Raw genomic sequence first — 19,890 nt, forward strand, 5'->3', positions numbered from 1 at the left:
TTCTCAGATTCCACAGAAATAGGGCTAGCAAAGAGATCCTCGAAATACACATGTAACTCTGTGAGATGAATTCACAGAACACTAAGCAGTTTCTCAGAAAGCTTCTTTCCAGATTTCATCTGAGAATATTTCCTTTTTCACCATAGCCCTCTAGGGGCTTCCAAATATCACTTTGCCAATTCCACAACAACTGTCTTAGCGAAAGGCTTCTTGAGGGGAAAGCTGTAACTCTGTGAGATGATTTCACAGAACACAAAGAAGTTTCTCAGAAAGCTTCTTTCTCTTTGTTATCGGAGGATATTTCCGTTGGCCCTCTAGTCTTCAAAGGGATCCGAAATATCTGTTCTCAGATTCCACACAAATAAGGCTAGCAAAGAGATCCTCGAAATACACATGTAACTCTGTGAGAAGAATTAACAGAACACTAAGCAGTTTCTCAGAAAGCTTCTTTCCAGATTTCATCGGAGGATATTTCCTTTTTCACCATAGCCCTCTATGGGCTTACAAATATCACTTTGCCAATCCCACGAGAACTGTCTTAGCGAAAGGCTTCTTCAGGGGAAAGCTGTAACTCTGTGAGATGATTTCACAGAACACAAAGAAGTTTCTCAGAAAGATTCTTTGTCTTTGTTATCGGAGGATATTTCCTTTGGTTCTATAGTCTTCAAAGGGATCCGAAATATCTGTTCTCAGATTCCACAGAAATAGGGCTAGCAAGGAGATCCTCGAAACACACATGTAACTCTGTGAGATGAATTCACAGAACACTAAGCAGTTTCTCAGAAAGCTTCTTTCCAGATTTCATCTGAGGATATTTCCTTTTTCACCATAGCCCTCTATGGGCTTCCAAATATCACTTTGCCAATTTCACAAGAACTGTCTTAGCGAAAGGATTCTTCAGAGGAAAGCTCTAACTCTGTGAGATGATTTCACAGAACACAAAGAAGTTTCTCAGTAAGCTTCTTTCTCTTTGTTATCGGAGGATATTTCATTTGGCCCTATAGTCTTCAAAGGGATCCGAAATATCTGTTCTCAGATTCCACAGAAATAGGGCTAGCAAAGAGATCCTCGAAATACACATGTAACTCTGTGAGACGAATTAACAGAACACTAAGCAGTTTCTCAGAAAACTTCTTTCCAGATTTAATCTGACGATAGTTCCTTTTTCACCATAGCCCTCTATGGGCTTCCAAATATCACTTTGCCAATTCCACAAGAACTGTCTTAGCGAAAGGCTTCTTCAAGGGAAAGCTGTAACTCTGTGAGATGATTTCACAGAACACAAAGAAGTTTCTCAGAAAGCTTCTTTCTCTTTGTTATTCGAGGATATTTCCTTTGGCCCTATAGTCTTCAAAGGGATCTGAAATATCTGTTCTCAGATTCCACAAAAATAGGGCTAGCAAAGAGATCCTCGAAATACACATGTAACTCTCTGAGATGAATTCACAGAACACTAAGCAGTTTCGCAGAAAGCTTCTTTCCAGATTTCATCTGAGGATATTTCCTTTTTCACCATAGCCCTCTATGGGCTTCCAAATATCACTTTGCCAATTCCACAAGAACTGTCTTAGCGAAAGGCTTCTTGAGGGGAAGCTGTAACTCTGTGAGATGATTTCACAGAACACAAAGAAGTTTCTCAGAAAGCTTCTTTCTCTTTGTTATTCGAGGATATTTCCTTTGGCCCTATAGTCTTCAAAGGGATCTGAAATATCTGTTCTCAGATTCCACAAAAATAGGGCTAGCAAAGAGATCCTCGAAATACACATGTAACTCTCTGAGATGAATTCACAGAACACTAAGCAGTTTCGCAGAAAGCTTCTTTCCAGATTTCATCTGAGGATATTTCCTTTTTCACCATAGCCCTCTATGGGCTTCCAAATATCACTTTGCCAATTCCACAAGAACTGTCTTAGCGAAAGGCTTCTTCAGGGAAAAGCTCTAACTCTGTGAGATGATTTCACAGAACACAAAGAAGTTTCTCAGAAAGCTTCTTTCTCTTTGTTATCTGAGGATATTTCCTTTGGCCCTATAGTCTTCAAAGGGATACGAAATATCCGTTCCCAGGTTCCACAGAAAGAGGGCTAGCAAAGAGATCCTCTAAATACACATGTAACTCTGTGAGATGAATTCACAGAACACTAAGCAGTTTCTCAGAAAGCTTCTTTCCAGATTTCATCTGAGGATATTTTCTTTTTCACCGTAGCCATCTATGGGCTTCCAAATATCACTTTGCCAATTCCACAAGAACTGTCTTAGCGAAAGGCTTCTTCAGGGGAAAGCTGTAACTCTGTGAGATGATTTCAGAGAACACAAAGAAGTTTCACAGAAAGCTTCTTTCTCTTTGTTATTCGAGGATACTTCCTTTGGCCCTATAGTCTTCAAAGGGATCCGAAATATCTGTTCTCAGATTCCACAGAAATAAGGCTAGCAAGGAGATCCTCGAAATAAACATGTAACTCTGTGAGACGAATTGACAGAACACTAAGCAGTTTCGCAGAAAGCTTCTTTCCAGATTTCATCTGAGGATATTTCCTTTTTCACCATAGCCCTCCATGGGCTTCGAAATATCACTTTGCCAATTCCACAAGAACTGTCTTAGCGAAAGGCTTCTTCAGGGGACAGCTCTAACTCTGTGAGATGATTTCACAGAACACAAAGAAGTTTCTCAGAAAGCTTCTTTCTCTTTGTTATGGGAGGATATTTCCTTTGGCCCTATAGTCCTCAAAGAGATCCGAAATATCTGTTCTCAGATTCCACAGAAATAGGGCTAGCAAAGAGATCCTCGAAATACACATGTAACTCTGTGAGATGAATTCACAGAACACTAAGCAGTTTCTCAGAAAGCTTCTTTCCAGATTGCATCAGACGATATTTCCTTTTTCACCATAGCCCTCTATGGGCTTCCAAATATCACTTTGCCAATTCCACAACAACTGTCTTAGCGAAAGGCTTCTTGAGGGGAAAGCTCTAACTCTGTGAGATGATTTCACAGAACACAAAGAAGTTTCTCAGAAAGCTTCTTTCTCTTTGTTATCGGAGGATATTTCCGTTGGCCCTATAGTCTTCAAAGGGATCCGAAATTTCTGTTCTCAGATTCCACACAAATAAGGCTAGCAAAGAGATTCTCGAAATACACATGTAACTCTTTGAGATGAATTAAAAGAACAGTAAGCACTTTCTCAGAAAGCTTCTTTCCAGATTTGATCTGAGGATATTTCCTTTTTCACCATAGCCCTCTATGGGCTAACAAATATCACTTTGCCAATTCCACAAGAACTGTCTTAGCGAAAGGCTTCTTGAGGGGAAGCTGTAACTCTGTGAGATGATTTCACAGAACACAAAGAAGTTTCTCAGAAAGCTTCTTTCTCTTTGTTATCGGAGGATATTTCCTTTGGCCCTATAGTCTTCAAAGGGATCCGAAATATCTGTTCTCAGATTCCACAGAAATAGGGTTAGCAAAGAGATCCTCGAAATACACATGTAACTCTGTGAGATGAAATTACAGAACACTAAGCAGTTTCGCAGAAAGCTTCTTTCCAGATTTCATCTGACGATATTTCCTTTTTCACCGTAGCCCTCTATGGGCTTCCAAATATCACTTTGCCAATTCCACAAGAACTGTCTTAGCGAAAGGCTTCTTGAGGGGAAAGCTGTAACTCTGTGAGATGATTTCACAGAACACAAAGAAGATTCTCAGAAAGCTTCTTTCTCTTTGTTATCGGAGGATATTTCCTTTGGCACTACAGTCTTCAAAGGGAACCGAAATATCTGTTCTCCGATTCCACAGAAAGAAGGCTAGCAAAGAGATCCTCGAAATACACATGTAACACTGTCAGATGAATTTACAAAACACTAAGCAGTTTCTCAGAAAGCTTCTTTCCAGATTGCATCAGACGATATTTCGTTTTTCACCATAGCCCTCTATGGGCTTCCAAATATCACTTTGCTAATTCCACAACAACTGTCTTAGCGAAAGGCTTCTTGAGGGGAAAGCTGTAACTCTGTGAGATGATTTCACAGAACACTAAGAAGTTTCTCAGAAAGCTTCTTACTCTTTGTTATCGGAGGATATTTCCTTTGGCCCTATAGTCTTCAAAGGGATACGAAATATCTGTTCTCAGTTTCCACAGAAATAGGGCTAGTAAAGAGATCCTCGAAATACACATATAACTCTGTGAGACGAATTAACAGAACACTAAGCAGTTTCTCAGAAAACTTCTTTCCAGATTTAATCTGACGATATTTCCTTTTTCACCATAGCCCTCTATGGGTTTCCAAATATCACTTTGCCAATTCCACAAGAACTGACTTAGCGAAAGGCTTCTTCAAGGGAAAGCTGTTACTCTGTGAGATGATTTCACAGAACACAAAGAAGTTTCTCAGAAAGCTTCTTTCTCTTTGTTATTCGAGGATATTTCCTTTGGCCCTATAGTCTTCAAAGGGATTCGAAATATCTGTTCTCAGATTCCACAAAAATAGGGCTAGCAAAGAGATCCTCGAAATACACATGTAGCTCTCTGAGATGAATTCACAGAACACTAAGCAGTTTCGCAGAAAGCTTCTTTCCAGATTTCATCTGAGGATATTTCCTTTTTCACCATAGCCCTCTATGGGCTTCCAAATATCACTTTGCCAATTCCACAAGAACTGTCTTAGCGAAAGGCTTCTTCAGGGGAAAGCTCTAACTCTGTAAGATGATTTCACAGAACACAAAGAAGTTTTTTCAGAAAGCTTCTTTCTCTTTGTTATCCGAGGATATTTCCTTTGGCCCTATAGTCTTCAAAGGGATACGAAATATCCGTTCCCAGTTTCCACAGAAAGAGGGCTAGCAAAGAGATCCTCTAAATACACATGTAACTCTGTGAGATGAATTCACAGAACACTAAGCAGTTTCTCAGAAAGTTTCTTTCCAGATTTCATCTGAGGATATTTCCTTTTTCACCATAGCCATCTATGGGCTTCCAAATATCACTTTGCCAATTCCACAAGAACTGTCTTAGCGAAAGGCTTCTTCAGGGGAAAGCTGTAACTCTGTGAGATGATTTCACAGAACACAAAGAAGTTTCACAGAAAGCTTCTTTCTCTTTGTTATTCGAGGATATTTCCTTTGGCCCTATAGTCTTCAAAGGGATCCGAAATATCTGTTCTCAGATTCCACAGAAATAAGGCTAGCAAAGAGATCCTCAAAACACACATGTAACTCTGTGAGATGAATTCACAGAACACTAAGCAGTTTCGCAGAAAGCTTCTTTCCAGATTTCATCTGAGGATATTTCCTTTTTCACCATAGCCCCCTATGGGCTTCCAAATATCACTTTGCCAATTCCACAAGAACTGTCTTAGCGAAAGGCTTCTTCAGGGGAAACCTCTAACTCTGTGAGATGATTTCACAGAACACAAAGAAGTTTCTCAGAAAGCTTCTTTCTCTTTGTTATCCGAGGATATTTCCTTTGGCCCTATAGTCTTCAAAGGGATCCGAAATATCTGTTCTCAGATTCCACAGAAATAGGGCTAGCAAAGAGATCCTCGAAATACACATGTAAATCTGTGAGATGAATTCACAGAACACTAAGCAGTTTCTCAGAAAGCTTCTTTCCAGATTGCATCAGACGATATTTCCTTTTTCACCATAGCCCTCTATGGGCTTCCAAATATCACTTTGCCAATTCCACAAGAACTGTCTTAGCGAAAGGCTTCTTCAGGAGAAAGCTGTAACTCTGTGAGACGATTTCACAGAACCCAAAGAAGTTTCTCAGAAAGCTTCTTTCTCTTTGTTATCGGAGGATATTTCCTTTGGCCCTATAGTCTTCAAGGGATCCGAAATATCTGTTCTCAGATTCCACAGAAATAGGGCTAGCAAAGAGATCCTCGAAATACACATACAACTCTGTGAGATGAATTCACAGAACACTAAGCAGTTTCGCAGAAAGCTTTTTTCCAGATTTCATCTGAGGATATTTCCTTTTTCACCGTAGCCCTCTATGGGCTTCCAAATATCACTTTGCCATTTCCACAAGAACTGTCTTAGCGAAAGGCTTCTTCAGGGGAAAGCTCTAACTCTGTGAGATGATTTCACAGAACACAAAGAAGTTTCTCAGAAAGCTTCTTTCTCTTTGTTATTCGAGGATATTTCCTTTGGCCCTATAGTCTTCAAAGGGATCCGAAATATCTGTTCTCAGATTCCACAGAAATAGGGCCAGCAAAGAGATCCTCGAAATACACATGTAACTCTGTGAGATGAATTCACAGAACACTTAGCAGTTTCGCAGAAAGCTTCTTTCCAGATTTCATCTGAGGATATTTCCTTTTTCACCATAGCCCTCTAAGGGCTTCCAAATATCACTTTGCCAATTCCACAAGAACTGTCTTAGCGAAAGGCTTCTTCAGGGGAAAGCTCTAACTCTGTGAGATGATTTCACAGAACACAAAGAAGTTTCTCAGAAAGCTTCTTTCCCTTTGTTATTCGAGGATATTTTCTTTGGCCCAATAGTCTTCAAAGGGATCCGGAATATCTGTTCTCAGATTCCACAGAAATAGGGCTAGCAAAGAGATCCTCGAAAGACACATGTAACTCTGTGAGATGAATTCACAGAACACTAAGCAGTTTCTCAGAAAGCTTCTTTCCAGATTTCATCTGAGGATATTTCCTTTTTCACCATAGCCCTCTATGGGCTTCCAAATATCACTTTGCCAATTCCACAAGAACTGTCTTAGCGAAAGGCTTCTTCAGGGCAAAGCTCTAACTCTGTGAGATGATTTCACAGAACACAAAGAAGTTTCTCACAAAGCTTCTTTCTCTTTGTTATCGGAGGATATTTCCTTTGGCCCTATAGTCTTCAAAGGGATCCGAAATATCTGTTCTCAGATTCCACAGAAATAGGGCTAGCAAAGAGATCCTCGAAATACACATGTAACTCTGTGAGATGAATTAACAGAACACTAAGCAGTTTCTCAGAAAGATTCTGTCCAGATTTCATCTGAGGATATTTCCTTTTTCACCATAGACCTCTATGGGCTTCCAAATATCACTTTGCCAATTCCACAAGAACTGTCTTAGCGAAAGGCTTCTTCAGGGGAAAGCTGTAACTCTGTGAGATGATTTCACAGAACACAAAGAAGTTTCTCAGAAAGCTTCTTTCTCTTTGTTATCGGAGGATATTTCCTTTGGCCCTATAGTCTTCAAAGGGATCCGAAATATCTGTTCTCAGTTTCCACAGAAATAGGGCTAGCAAAGAGATCCTCGACATACACATGTAACTCTGTGAGATGAATTCACAGAACACTAAGCAGTTTCTCAGAAAGCTTCTTTCCAGATTTCATCTGAGGATATTTCCTTTTTCACCATAGCCCTCTAGGGGCTTCCAAATATCACTTTGCCAACTCCACAACAACTGTCATAGCGAAAGGCTTCTTGAGGGGAAAGCTGTAACTCTGTGAGATGATTTTACAGAACACAAAGAAGTTTCTCAGAAAGCTTCTTTCTCTTTGTTATCGGAGGATATTTCCTTTGGCCCTCTAGTCTTCAAAGGGATCCGAAATATCTGTTCTCAGATTCCACACAAATAAGGCTAGCAAAGAGATCCTCGAAATACACATGTAACTCTGTGAGAAGAATTAACAGAACACTAAGCAGTTTCTCAGAAAGCTTCTTTCCAGATTTCATCGGAGGATATTTCCTTTTTCACCATAGCCCTCTATGGGCTTACAAATATCACTTTGCCAATCCCACGAGAACTGTCTTAGCGAAAGGCTTCTTCAGGGGAAAGCTGTAACTCTGTGAGATGATTTCACAGAACACAAAGAAGTTTCTCAGAAAGATTCTTTGTCTTTGTTATCGGAGGATATTTCCTTTGGTTCTATAGTCTTCAAAGGGATCCGAAATATCTGTTCTCAGATTCCACAGAAATAGGGCTAGCAAGGAGATCCTCGAAACACACATGTAACTCTGTGAGATGAATTCACAGAACACTAAGCAGTTTCTCAGAAAGCTTCTTTCCAGATTTCATCTGAGGATATTTCCTTTTTCACCATAGCCCTCTATGGGCTTCCAAATATCACTTTGCCAATTTCACAAGAACTGTCTTAGCGAAAGGATTCTTCAGAGGAAAGCTCTAACTCTGTGAGATGATTTCACAGAACACAAAGAAGTTTCTCATTAAGCTTCTTTCTCTTTGTTATCGGAGGATATTTCATTTGGCCCTATAGTCTTCAAAGGGATCCGAAATATCTGTTCTCAGATTCCACAGAAATAGGGCTAGCAAAGAGATCCTCGAAATACACATGTAGCTCTGTGAGACGAATTAACAGAACACTAAGCAGTTTCTCAGAAAACTTCTTTCCAGATTTAATCTGACGATAGTTCCTTTTTCACCATAGCCCTCTATGGGCTTCCAAATATCACTTTGCCAATTCCACAAGAACTGTCTTAGCGAAAGGCTTCTTCAAGGGAAAGCTGTAACTCTGTGAGATGATTTCACAGAACACAAAGAAGTTTCTCAGAAAGCTTCTTTCTCTTTGTTATTCGAGGATATTTCCTTTGGCCCTATAGTCTTCAAAGGGATCTGAAATATCTGTTCTCAGATTCCACAAAAATAGGGCTAGCAAAGAGATCCTCGAAATACACATGTAACTCTCTGAGATGAATTCACAGAACACTAAGCAGTTTCGCAGAAAGCTTCTTTCCAGATTTCATCTGAGGATATTTCCTTTTTCACCATAGCCCTCTATGGGCTTCCAAATATCACTTTGCCAATTCCACAAGAACTGTCTTAGCGAAAGGCTTCTTGAGGGGAAGCTGTAACTCTGTGAGATGATTTCACAGAACACAAAGAAGTTTCTCAGAAAGTTTCTTTCTCTTTGTTATTCGAGGATATTTCCTTTGGCCCTATAGTCTTCAAAGGGATCTGAAATATCTGTTCTCAGATTCCACAAAAATAGGGCTAGCAAAGAGATCCTCGAAATACACATGTAACTCTCTGAGATGAATTCACAGAACACTAAGCAGTTTCGCAGAAAGCTTCTTTCCAGATTTCATCTGAGGATATTTCCTTTTTCACCATAGCCCTCTATGGGCTTCCAAATATCACTTTGCCAATTCCACAAGAACTGTCTTAGCGAAAGGCTTCTTCAGGGAAAAGCTCTAACTCTGTGAGATGATTTCACAGAACACAAAGAAGTTTCTCAGAAAGCTTCTTTCTCTTTGTTATCTGAGGATATTTCCTTTGGCCCTATAGTCTTCAAAGGGATACGAAATATCCGTTCCCAGGTTCCACAGAAAGAGGGCTAGCAAAGAGATCCTCTAAATACACATGTAACTCTGTGAGATGAATTCACAGAACACTAAGCAGTTTCTCAGAAAGCTTCTTTCCAGATTTCATCTGAGGATATTTTCTTTTTCACCGTAGCCATCTATGGGCTTCCAAATATCACTTTGCCAATTCCACAAGAACTGTCTTAGCGAAAGGCTTCTTCAGGGGAAAGCTGTAACTCTGTGAGATGATTTCACAGAACACAAAGAAGTTTCACAGAAAGCTTCTTTCTCTTTGTTATTCGAGGATATTTCCTTTGGCCCTATAGTCTTCAAAGGGATCCGAAATATCTGTTCTCAGATTCCACAGAAATAAGGCTAGCAAGGAGATCCTCGAAATAAACATGTAACTGTGTGAGACGAATTGACAGAACACTAAGCAGTTTCGCAGAAAGCTTCTTTCCAGATTTCATCTGAGGATATTTCCTTTTTCACCATAGCCCTCTATGGGCTTCGAAATATCACTTTGCCAATTCCACAAGAACTGTCTTAGCGAAAGGCTTCTTCAGGGGAAAGCTCTAACTCTGTGAGCTGATTTCACAGAACACAAAGAAGTTTCTCAGAAAGCTTCTTTCTCTTTGTTATGGGAGGATATTTCCTTTGGCCCTATAGTCCTCAAAGGGATCCGAAATATCTGTTCTCAGATTCCACAGAAATAGGGCTAGCAAAGAGATCCTCGAAATACACATGTAACTCTGTGAGATGAATTCACAGAACACTAAGCAGTTTCTCAGAAAGCTTCTTTCCAGATTGCATCAGACGATATTTCCTTTTTCACCATAGCCCTCTATGGGCTTCCAAATATCACTTTGCCAATTCCACAACAACTGTCTTAGCGAAAGGCTTCTTGAGGGGAAAGCTCTAACTCTGTGAGATGATTTCACAGAACACAAAGAAGTTTCTCAGAAAGCTTCTTTCTCTTTGTTATCGGAGGATATTTCCGTTGGCCCTATAGTCTTCAAAGGGATCCGAAATTTCTGTTCTCAGATTCCACACAAATAAGGCTAGCAAAGAGATTCTCGAAATACACATGTAACTCTTTGAGATGAATTAAAAGAACAGTAAGCACTTTCTCAGAAAGCTTCTTTCCAGATTTCATCTGAGGATATTTCCTTTTTCACCATAGCCCTCTATGGGCTTCCAAATATCACTTTGCCAATTCCACAAGAACTGTCTTAGCGAAAGGCTTCTTGAGGGGAAGCTGTAACTCTGTGAGATGATTTCACAGAACACAAAGAAGTTTCTCAGAAAGCTTCTTTCTCTTTGTTATCGGAGGATATTTCCTTTGGCCCTATAGTCTTCAAAGGGATCCGAAATATCTGTTCTCAGATTCCACAGAAATAGGGTTAGCAAAGAGATCCTCGAAATACACATGTAACTCTGTGAGATGAATTTACAGAACACTAAGCAGTTTCGCAGAAAGCTTCTTTCCAGATTTCATCTGACGATATTTCCTTTTTCACCGTAGCCCTCTATGGGCTTCCAAATATCACTTTGCCAATTCCACAAGAACTGTCTTAGCGAAAGGCTTCTTGAGGGGAAAGCTGTAACTCTGTGAGATGATTTCACAGAACACAAAGAAGATTCTCAGAAAGCTTCTTTCTCTTTGTTATCGGAGGATATTTCCTTTGGCACTACAGTCTTCAAAGGGAACCGAAATATCTGTTCTCCGATTCCACAGAAAGAAGGCTAGCAAAGAGATCCTCGAAATACACATGTAACACTGTCAGATGAATTTACAAAACACTAAGCAGTTTCTCAGAAAGCTTCTTTCCAGATTGCATCAGACGATATTTCGTTTTTCACCATAGCCCTCTAAGGGCTTCCAAATATCACTTTGCTAATTCCACAACAACTGTCTTAGCGAAAGGCTTCTTGAGGGGAAAGCTGTAACTCTGTGAGATGATTTCACAGAACACTAAGAAGTTTCTCAGAAAGCTTCTTACTCTTTGTTATCGGAGGATATTTCCTTTGGCCCTATAGTCTTCAAAGGGATACGAAATATCTGTTCTCAGTTTCCACAGAAATAGGGCTAGTAAAGAGATCCTCGAAATACACATATAACTCTGTGAGACGAATTAACAGAACACTAAGCAGTTTCTCAGAAAACTTCTTTCCAGATTTAATCTGACGATATTTCCTTTTTCACCATAGCCCTCTATGGGCTTCCAAATATCACTTTGCCAATTCCACAAGAACTGACTTAGCGAAAGGCTTCTTCAAGGGAAAGCTGTTACTCTGTGAGATGATTTCACAGAACACAAAGAAGTTTCTCATAAAGCTTCTTTCTCTTTGTTATTCGAGGATATTTCCTTTGGCCCTATAGTCTTCAAAGGGATTCGAAATATCTGTTCTCAGATTCCACAAAAATAGGGCTAGCAAAGAGATCCTCGAAATACACATGTAGCTCTCTGAGATGAATTCACAGAACACTAAGCAGTTTCGCAGAAAGCTTCTTTCCAGATTTCATCTGAGGATATTTCCTTTTTCACCATAGCCCCCTATGGGCTTCCAAATATCACTTTGCCAATTCCACAAGAACTGTCTTAGCGAAAGGCTTCTTCAGGGGAAACCTCTAACTCTGTGAGATGATTTCACAGAACACAAAGAAGTTTCTCAGAAAGCTTCTTTCTCTTTGTTATCCGAGGATATTTCCTTTGGCCCTATAGTCTTCAAAGGGATCCGAAATATCTGTTCTCAGATTCCACAGAAATAGGGCTAGCAAAGAGATCCTCGAAATACACATGTAACTCTGTGAGATGAATTCACAGAACACTAAGCAGTTTCTCAGAAAGCTTCTTTCCAGATTTCATGTGAGGATATTTCCTTTTTCACCATAGCCCTCTATGGGCTTCCAAATATCACTTTGCCAATTCCACAAGAACTGTCTTAGCGAAAGGCTTCTTCAGGAGAAAGCTGTAACTCTGTGAGACGATTTCACAGAACACAAAGAAGTTTCTCAGAAAGCTTCTTTCTCTTTGTTATCGGAGGATATTTCCTTTGTCCCCAAAGTCTTCAAAGGGATCCGAAATATCTGTTCTCAGATTCCACAGAAATAAGGCTAGCAAAGAGATCCTCGAAATACACATGTAACTCTGGGAGATGAATTAACAGAACACTAAGCAGTGTCTCAGAAAGCTTCTTTCCAGATTTCATATGACGATATTTCCTTTTTCACCATAGCCCTCTAAGGGCTTCCAAATATCACTTTGCCAATTCCACAAGAACTGTCTTAGCGAAAGGCTTCTTCATGAGAAAGCTGTAACTCTGTGAGATGATTTCACAGAACACAAAGAAGTTTCTCAGAAAGCTTCTTTCTCTTTGTTATCGGAGGATATTTCCGTTGGCCCTATAGTCTTCAAAGGGATCCGAAATTTCTGTTCTCAGATTCCACAAAAATAAGGCTAGCAAAGAGATCCTCGAAATACACATGTAACTCTGTGAGATGAATTCACAGAACACTAAGCAGTTTCTCAGAAAGCTTCTTTCCAGATTGCATCAGACGATATTTCCTTTTTCACCATAGCCCTCTATGGGCTTCCAAATATCACTTTGCCAATTCCACAACAACTGTCTTAGCGAAAGGCTTCTTGAGGGGAAAGCTCTAACTCTGTGAGATGATTTCACAGAACACAAAGAAGTTTCTCAGAAAGCTTCTTTCTCTTTGTTATCGGAGGATATTTCCGTTGGCCCTATAGTCTTCAAAGGGATCCGAAATTTCTGTTCTCAGATTCCACACAAATAAGGCTAGCAAAGAGATTCTCGAAATACACATGTAACTCTTTGAGATGAATTAAAAGAACAGTAAGCACTTTCTCAGAAAGCTTCTTTCCAGATTTCATCTGAGGATATTTCCTTTTTCACCATAGCCCTCTATGGGCTTCCAAATATCACTTTGCCAATTCCACAAGAACTGTCTTAGCGAAAGGCTTCTTGAGGGGAAGCTGTAACTCTGTGAGATGATTTCACAGAACACAAAGAAGTTTCTCAGAAAGCTTCTTTCTCTTTGTTATCGGAGGATATTTCCTTTGGCCCTATAGTCTTCAAAGGGATCCGAAATATCTGTTCTCAGATTCCACAGAAATAGGGTTAGCAAAGAGATCCTCGAAATACACATGTAACTCTGTGAGATGAATTTTCAGAACACTAAGCAGTTTCGCAGAAAGCTTCTTTCCAGATTTCATCTGACGATATTTCCTTTTTCACCGTAGCCCTCTATGGGCTTCCAAATATCACTTTGCCAATTCCACAAGAACTGTCTTAGCGAAAGGCTTCTTGAGGGGAAAGCTGTAACTCTGTGAGATGATTTCACAGAACACAAAGAAGATTCTCAGAAAGCTTCTTTCTCTTTGTTATCGGAGGATATTTCCTTTGGCACTACAGTCTTCAAAGGGAACCGAAATATCTGTTCTCCGATTCCACAGAAAGAAGGCTAGCAAAGAGATCCTCGAAATACACATGTAACTCTGTCAGATGAATTTACAAAACACTAAGCAGTTTCTCAGAAAGCTTCTTTCCAGATTGCATCAGACGATATTTCGTTTTTCACCATAGCCCTCTATGGGCTTCCCAATATCACTTTGCTAATTCCACAACAACTGTCTTAGCGAAAGGCTTCTTGAGGGGAAAGCTGTAACTCTGTGAGATGATTTCACAGAACACTAAGAAGTTTCTCAGAAAGCTTCTTACTCTTTGTTATCGGAGGATATTTCCTTTGGCCCTATAGTCTTCAAAGGGATACGAAATATCTGTTCTCAGTTTCCACAGAAATAGGGCTAGTAAAGAGATCCTCGAAATACACATATAACTCTGTGAGACGAATTAACAGAACACTAAGCAGTTTCTCAGAAAACTTCTTTCCAGATTTAATCTGACGATATTTCCTTTTTCACCATAGCCCTCTATGGGCTTCCAAATATCACTTTGCCAATTCCACAAGAACTGTCTTAGCGAAAGGCTTCTTCAAGGGAAAGCTGTTACTCTGTGAGATGATTTCACAGAACACAAAGAAGTTTCTCAGAAAGCTTCTTTCTCTTTGTTATTCGAGGATATTTCCTTTGGCCCTATAGTCTTCAAAGGGATTCGAAATATCTGTTCTCAGATTCCACAAAAATAGGGCTAGCAAAGAGATCCTCGAAATACACATGTAGCTCTCTGAGATGAATTCACAGAACACTAAGCAGTTTCGCAGAAAGCTTCTTTCCAGATTTCATCTGAGGATATTTCCTTTTTCACCATAGCCCTCTATGGGCTTCCAAATATCACTTTGCCAATTCCACAAGAACTGTCTTAGCGAAAGGCTTCTTCAGGGGAAAGCTCTAACTCTGTAAGATGATTTCACAGAACACAAAGAAGTTTCTCAGAAAGCTTCTTTCTCTTTGTTATCCGAGGATATTTCCTTTGGCCCTATAGTCTTCAAAGGGATACGAAATATCCGTTCCCAGTTTCCACAGAAAGAGGGCTAGCAAAGAGATCCTCTAAATACACATGTAACTCTGTGAGATGAATTCACAGAACACTAAGCAGTTTCTCAGAAAGTTTCTTTCCAGATTTCATCTGAGGATATTTCCTTTTTCACCATAGCCATCTATGGGCTTCCAAATATCACTTTGCCAATTCCACAAGAACTGTCTTAGCGAAAGGCTTCTTCAGGGGAAAGCTGTAACTCTGTGAGATGATTTCACAGAACACAAAGAAGTTTCACAGAAAGCTTCTTTCTCTTTGTTATTCGAGGATATTTCCTTTGGCCCTATAGTCTTCAAAGGGATCCGAAATATCTGTTCTCAGATTCCACAGAAATAAGGCTAGCAAAGAGATCCTCAAAACACACATGTAACTCTGTGAGATGAATTCACAGAACACTAAGCAGTTTCGCAGAAAGCTTCTTTCCAGATTTCATCTGAGGATATTTCCTTTTTCACCATAGCCCCCTATGGGCTTCCAAATATCACTTTGCCAATTCCACAAGAACTGTCTTAGCGAAAGGCTTCTTCAGGGGAAACCTCTAACTCTGTGAGATGATTTCACAGAACACAAAGAAGTTTCTCAGAAAGCTTCTTTCTCTTTGTTATCCGAGGATATTTCCTTTGGCCCTATAGTCTTCAAAGGGATCCGAAATATCTGTTCTCAGATTCCACAGAAATAGGGCTAGCAAAGAGATCCTCGAAATACACATGTAACTCTGTGAGATGAATTCACAGAACACTAAGCAGTTTCTCAGAAAGCTTCTTTCCAGATTTCATCAGACGATATTTCCTTTCTCACCATAGCCCTCTATGGGCTTCCAAATATCACTTTGCCAATTCCACAAGAACTGTCTTAGCGAAAGGCTTCTTGAGGGGAAGCTGTAACTCTGTGAGATGATTTCACAGAACACAAAGAAGTTTCTCAGAAAGCTTCTTTCTCTTTGTTATCGGAGGATATGTCCTTTGGCCCTATAGTCTTCAAGGGATCCGAAATAACTGTTCTCAGATTCCACAGAAATAGGGCTAGCAAAGAGATCCTCGAAATACACATACTACTCTGTGAGATGAATTCACAGAACACTAAGCAGTTTCGCAGAAAGCTTTTTTCCAGATTTCAACTGAGGATATTTCCTTTTTCACCGTAGCCCTCTATGGGCTTCCAAATATCACTTTGCCATTTCCACAAGAACTGTCTTAGCGAAAGGCTTCTTCAGGGGAAAGCTCTAACTCTGTGAGGTGATTTCACAGAACACAAAGAAGTTTCTCAGAAAGCTTCTTTCTCTTTGTTATTCGAGGATATTTCCTTTGGCCCTATAGTCTTCAAAGGGATCCGAAATATCTGTTCTCAGATTCCACAGAAATAGGGCTAGCAAAGAGATCCTCGAAATACACATGTAACTCTGTGAGATGAATTCACAGAACACTAAGCAGTTTCGCAGAAAGCTTCTTTCCAGATTTCATGTGAGGATATTTCCTTTTTCACCATAGCCCTCTATGGGCTTCCAAATATCACTTTGCCAATTCCACAAGAACTGTCTTAGCGAAAGGCTTCTTCAGGAGAAAGCTGTAACTCTGTGAGACGATTTCACAGAACACAAAGAAGTTTCTCAGAAAGCTTCTTTCTCTTTGTTATCGGAGGATATTTCCTTTGTCCCCAAAGTCTTCAAAGGGATCCGAAATATCTGTTCTCAGATTCCACAGAAATAAGGCTAGCAAAGAGATCCTCGAAATACACATGTAACTCTGGGAGATGAATTAACAGAACACTAAGCAGTGTCTCAGAAAGCTTCTTTCCAGATTTCATATGACGATATTTCCTTTTTCACCAAAGCCCTCTAAGGGCTTCCAAATATCACTTTGCCAATTCCACAAGAACTGTCTTAGCGAAAGGCTTCTTCATGAGAAAGCTGTAACTCTGTGAGATGATTTCACAGAACACAAAGAAGTTTCTCAGAAAGCTTCTTTCTCTTTGTTATCGGAGGATATTTCCGTTGGCCCTATAGTCTTCAAAAGGATCCGAAATTTCTGTTCTCAGATTCCACACAAATAAGGCTAGCAAAGAGATCCTCGAAATACACATGTAACTCTTTGAGATGAATTAACAGAACAGTAAGCAGTTTCTCAGAAAGCTTCTTTCCAGATTTCATCTGAGGATATTTCCTTTTTCACCATAGCCCTCTATGGGCTTCCAAATATCACTTTGCCAATTCCACAAGAACTGTCTTAGCGAAAGGCTTCTTGAGGGGAAGCTGTAACTCTCTGAGATGATTTCACAGAACACAAAGAAGTTTCTCAGAACGCATCTTTCTCTTTGTTATCGGAGGATATTTCCTTTGGCCCTATAGTCTTCAAAGGGATCCGAAATATCTGTTCTCAGATTCCACAGAAATAGGGCTAGCAAAGAGATCCTCGAAATACACATGTAACTCTGTGAGATGAATTAACAGAACACTAAGCAGTTTCTCAGAAAGCTTCTTTCCAGATTTCATCTGAGGATATTTCCTTTTTCACCATAGCCCTCTATGGGCTTCCAAATATCACTTTGCCAATTCCACAAGAACTGTCTTAGCGAAAGTCTTCTTTAGGGGAAAGCTGTAACTCTGTGAGATGATTTCACAGAACACAAAGAAGTTTCTCAGAAAGCTTCTTTCTCTTTGTTATTCGAGGATATTTTCTTTGGCCCTATAGTCTTCAAAGGGATCCGGAATATCTGTTCTCAGATTCCACAGAAATAGGGCTAGCAAAGAGATCCTCGAAATACACATGTAACTCTGTGAGATGAATTCACAGAATACTAAGCTGTTTAGCAGAAAGCTTCTTTCCAGATTTCATCTGAGGATATTTCCTTTTTCACCATAGCCCTCTATGGGCTTCCAAATATCACTTTGCCAATTCCACAAGAACTGTCTTAGCGAAAGGCTTCTTCAGGGCAAAGCTCTAACTCTGTGAGATGATTTCACAGAACACAAAGAAGTTTCTCACAAAGCTTCTTTCTCTTTGTTATCGGAGGATATTTCCTTTGGCCCTATAGTCTTCAAAGGGATCCGAAATATCTGTTCTCAGATTCCACAGAAATAGGGCTAGCAAAGAGATCCTCGAAATACACATGTAACTCTGTGAGATGAATTAACAGAACACTAAGCAGTTTCTCAGAAAGCTTCTTTCCAGATTTCATCTGAGGATATTTCCGTTTTCACCGTAGACCTCTATGGGCTTCCAAATATCACTTTGCCAATTCCACAAGAACTGTCTTAGCGAAAGGCTTCTTGAGGGGAAGCTGTAACTCTGTGAGATGATTTCACAGAACACAAAGAAGTTTCTCAGAAAGCATCTTTCTCTTTGTTATCGGAGGATATTTCCTTTGGCCCTATAGTCTTCAAAGGGATCCGAAATATCTGTTCTCAGATTCCACAGAAATAGGGCTAGCAAAGAGATCCTCGAAATACACATGTAACTCTGTGAGATGAATTAACAGAACACTAAGCAGTTTCTCAGAAAGCTTCTTTCCAGATTTCATCTGAGGATATTTCCTTTTTCACCATAGCCCTCTATGGGCTTCCAAATATCACTTTGCCAATTCCACAAGAACTGTCTTAGCGAAAGGCTTCTTTAGGGGAAAGCTGTAACTCTGTGAGATGATTTCACAGAACACAAAGAAGTTTCTCAGAAAGCTTCTTTCTCTTTGTTATTCGAGGATATTTTCTTTGGCCCTATAGTCTTCAAAGGGATCCGGAATATCTGTTCTCAGATTCCACAGAAATAGGGCTAGCAAAGAGATCCTCGAAATACACATGTAACTCTGTGAGAAGAATTAACAGAACACTAAGCAGTTTCTCAGAAAGCTTCTTTCCAGATTTCATCGGAGGATATTTCCTTTTTCACCATAGCCCTCTATGGGCTTACAAATATCACTTTGCCAATTCCACGAGAACTGTCTTAGCGAAAGGCTTCTTCAGAGGAAAGCTCTAACTCTGTGAGATGATTTCACAGAACACAAAGAAGTTTCTCAGAAAGCTTCTTTCTCATTGTTATCGGAGGATATTTCCTTTGGCCCTATAGTCTTCAAAGGGATCCGAAATATCTGTTCTCAGATTCCACAGAAATAGGGCTAGCAAAGAGATCCTCGAAATACACATGTAACTCTGTGAGACGAATTAACAGAACACTAAGCAGTTTCTCAGAAAACTTCTTTCCAGATTTAATCTGACGATATTTCCTTTTTCACCATAGCCCTCTAGGGGTTCCAAATATCACTTTGCCAATTCCACAAGAACTGTCTTAGCGAAAGGCTTCTTCAAGTGAAAGCTGTAACTGTGTGAGACGATTTCACAGAACACAAAGACGTTTCTCAGAAAGCTTGTTTCTCTTTGTTTTTCGAGGATATTTCCTTTGGCCCTATAGTGTTCAAAGGGATCTGAAATATCTGTTCTCAGATTCCACAAAAATAGGGCTAGCAAAGAGATCCTCGAAATACACATGTAACTCTGTGAGATGAATTCAAAGAACACTAAGCAGTTTCGCAGAAAGCTTCTTTCCAGATTTCATCTGAGGATATTTCCTTTTTCACCATAGCCCTCTATGGGCTTGCAAATATCACTTTGCCAATTCCACAAGAACTGTCTTAGCGAAAGGCTTCTTCAGGGGAAAGCTCTAACTCTGTGAGATGATTTCACAGAACACAAAGAAGTTTCTCAGAAAGCTTCTTTCTCTTTGTTATGCGAGGATATTTCCTTTGGCCCTATAGTCTTCAAAGGGATACGAAATATCCGTTCCCAGTTTCCACAGAAAGAGGGCTAGCAAAGAGATCCTCTAAATACACATGTAACTCTGTGAGATGAATTCACAGAACACTAAGCAGTTTCTCAGAAAGCTTCTTTCCAGATTTCATCTGAGGATATTTCCTTTTTCACCATAGCCCTCTATGGGCTTCCAAATATCACTTTGCCAATTCCACAAGAACTGTCTTAGCGAACGGCTTCTCCAGGGGAATGCTCTAACTCTGTGAGATGATTTCACAGAACACAAAGAAGTTTCACAGAAAGCTTCTTTCTCTTTGTTATTCGAGGATATTTCCTTTGGCCCTATAGTCTTCAAAGGGATCCGAAATATCTGTTCTCA

This window comes from Macaca nemestrina, chromosome 11 (assembly GCF_043159975.1).
Source record: "Macaca nemestrina isolate mMacNem1 chromosome 11, mMacNem.hap1, whole genome shotgun sequence".
Lineage (NCBI taxonomy): Eukaryota > Metazoa > Chordata > Mammalia > Primates > Cercopithecidae > Macaca > Macaca nemestrina.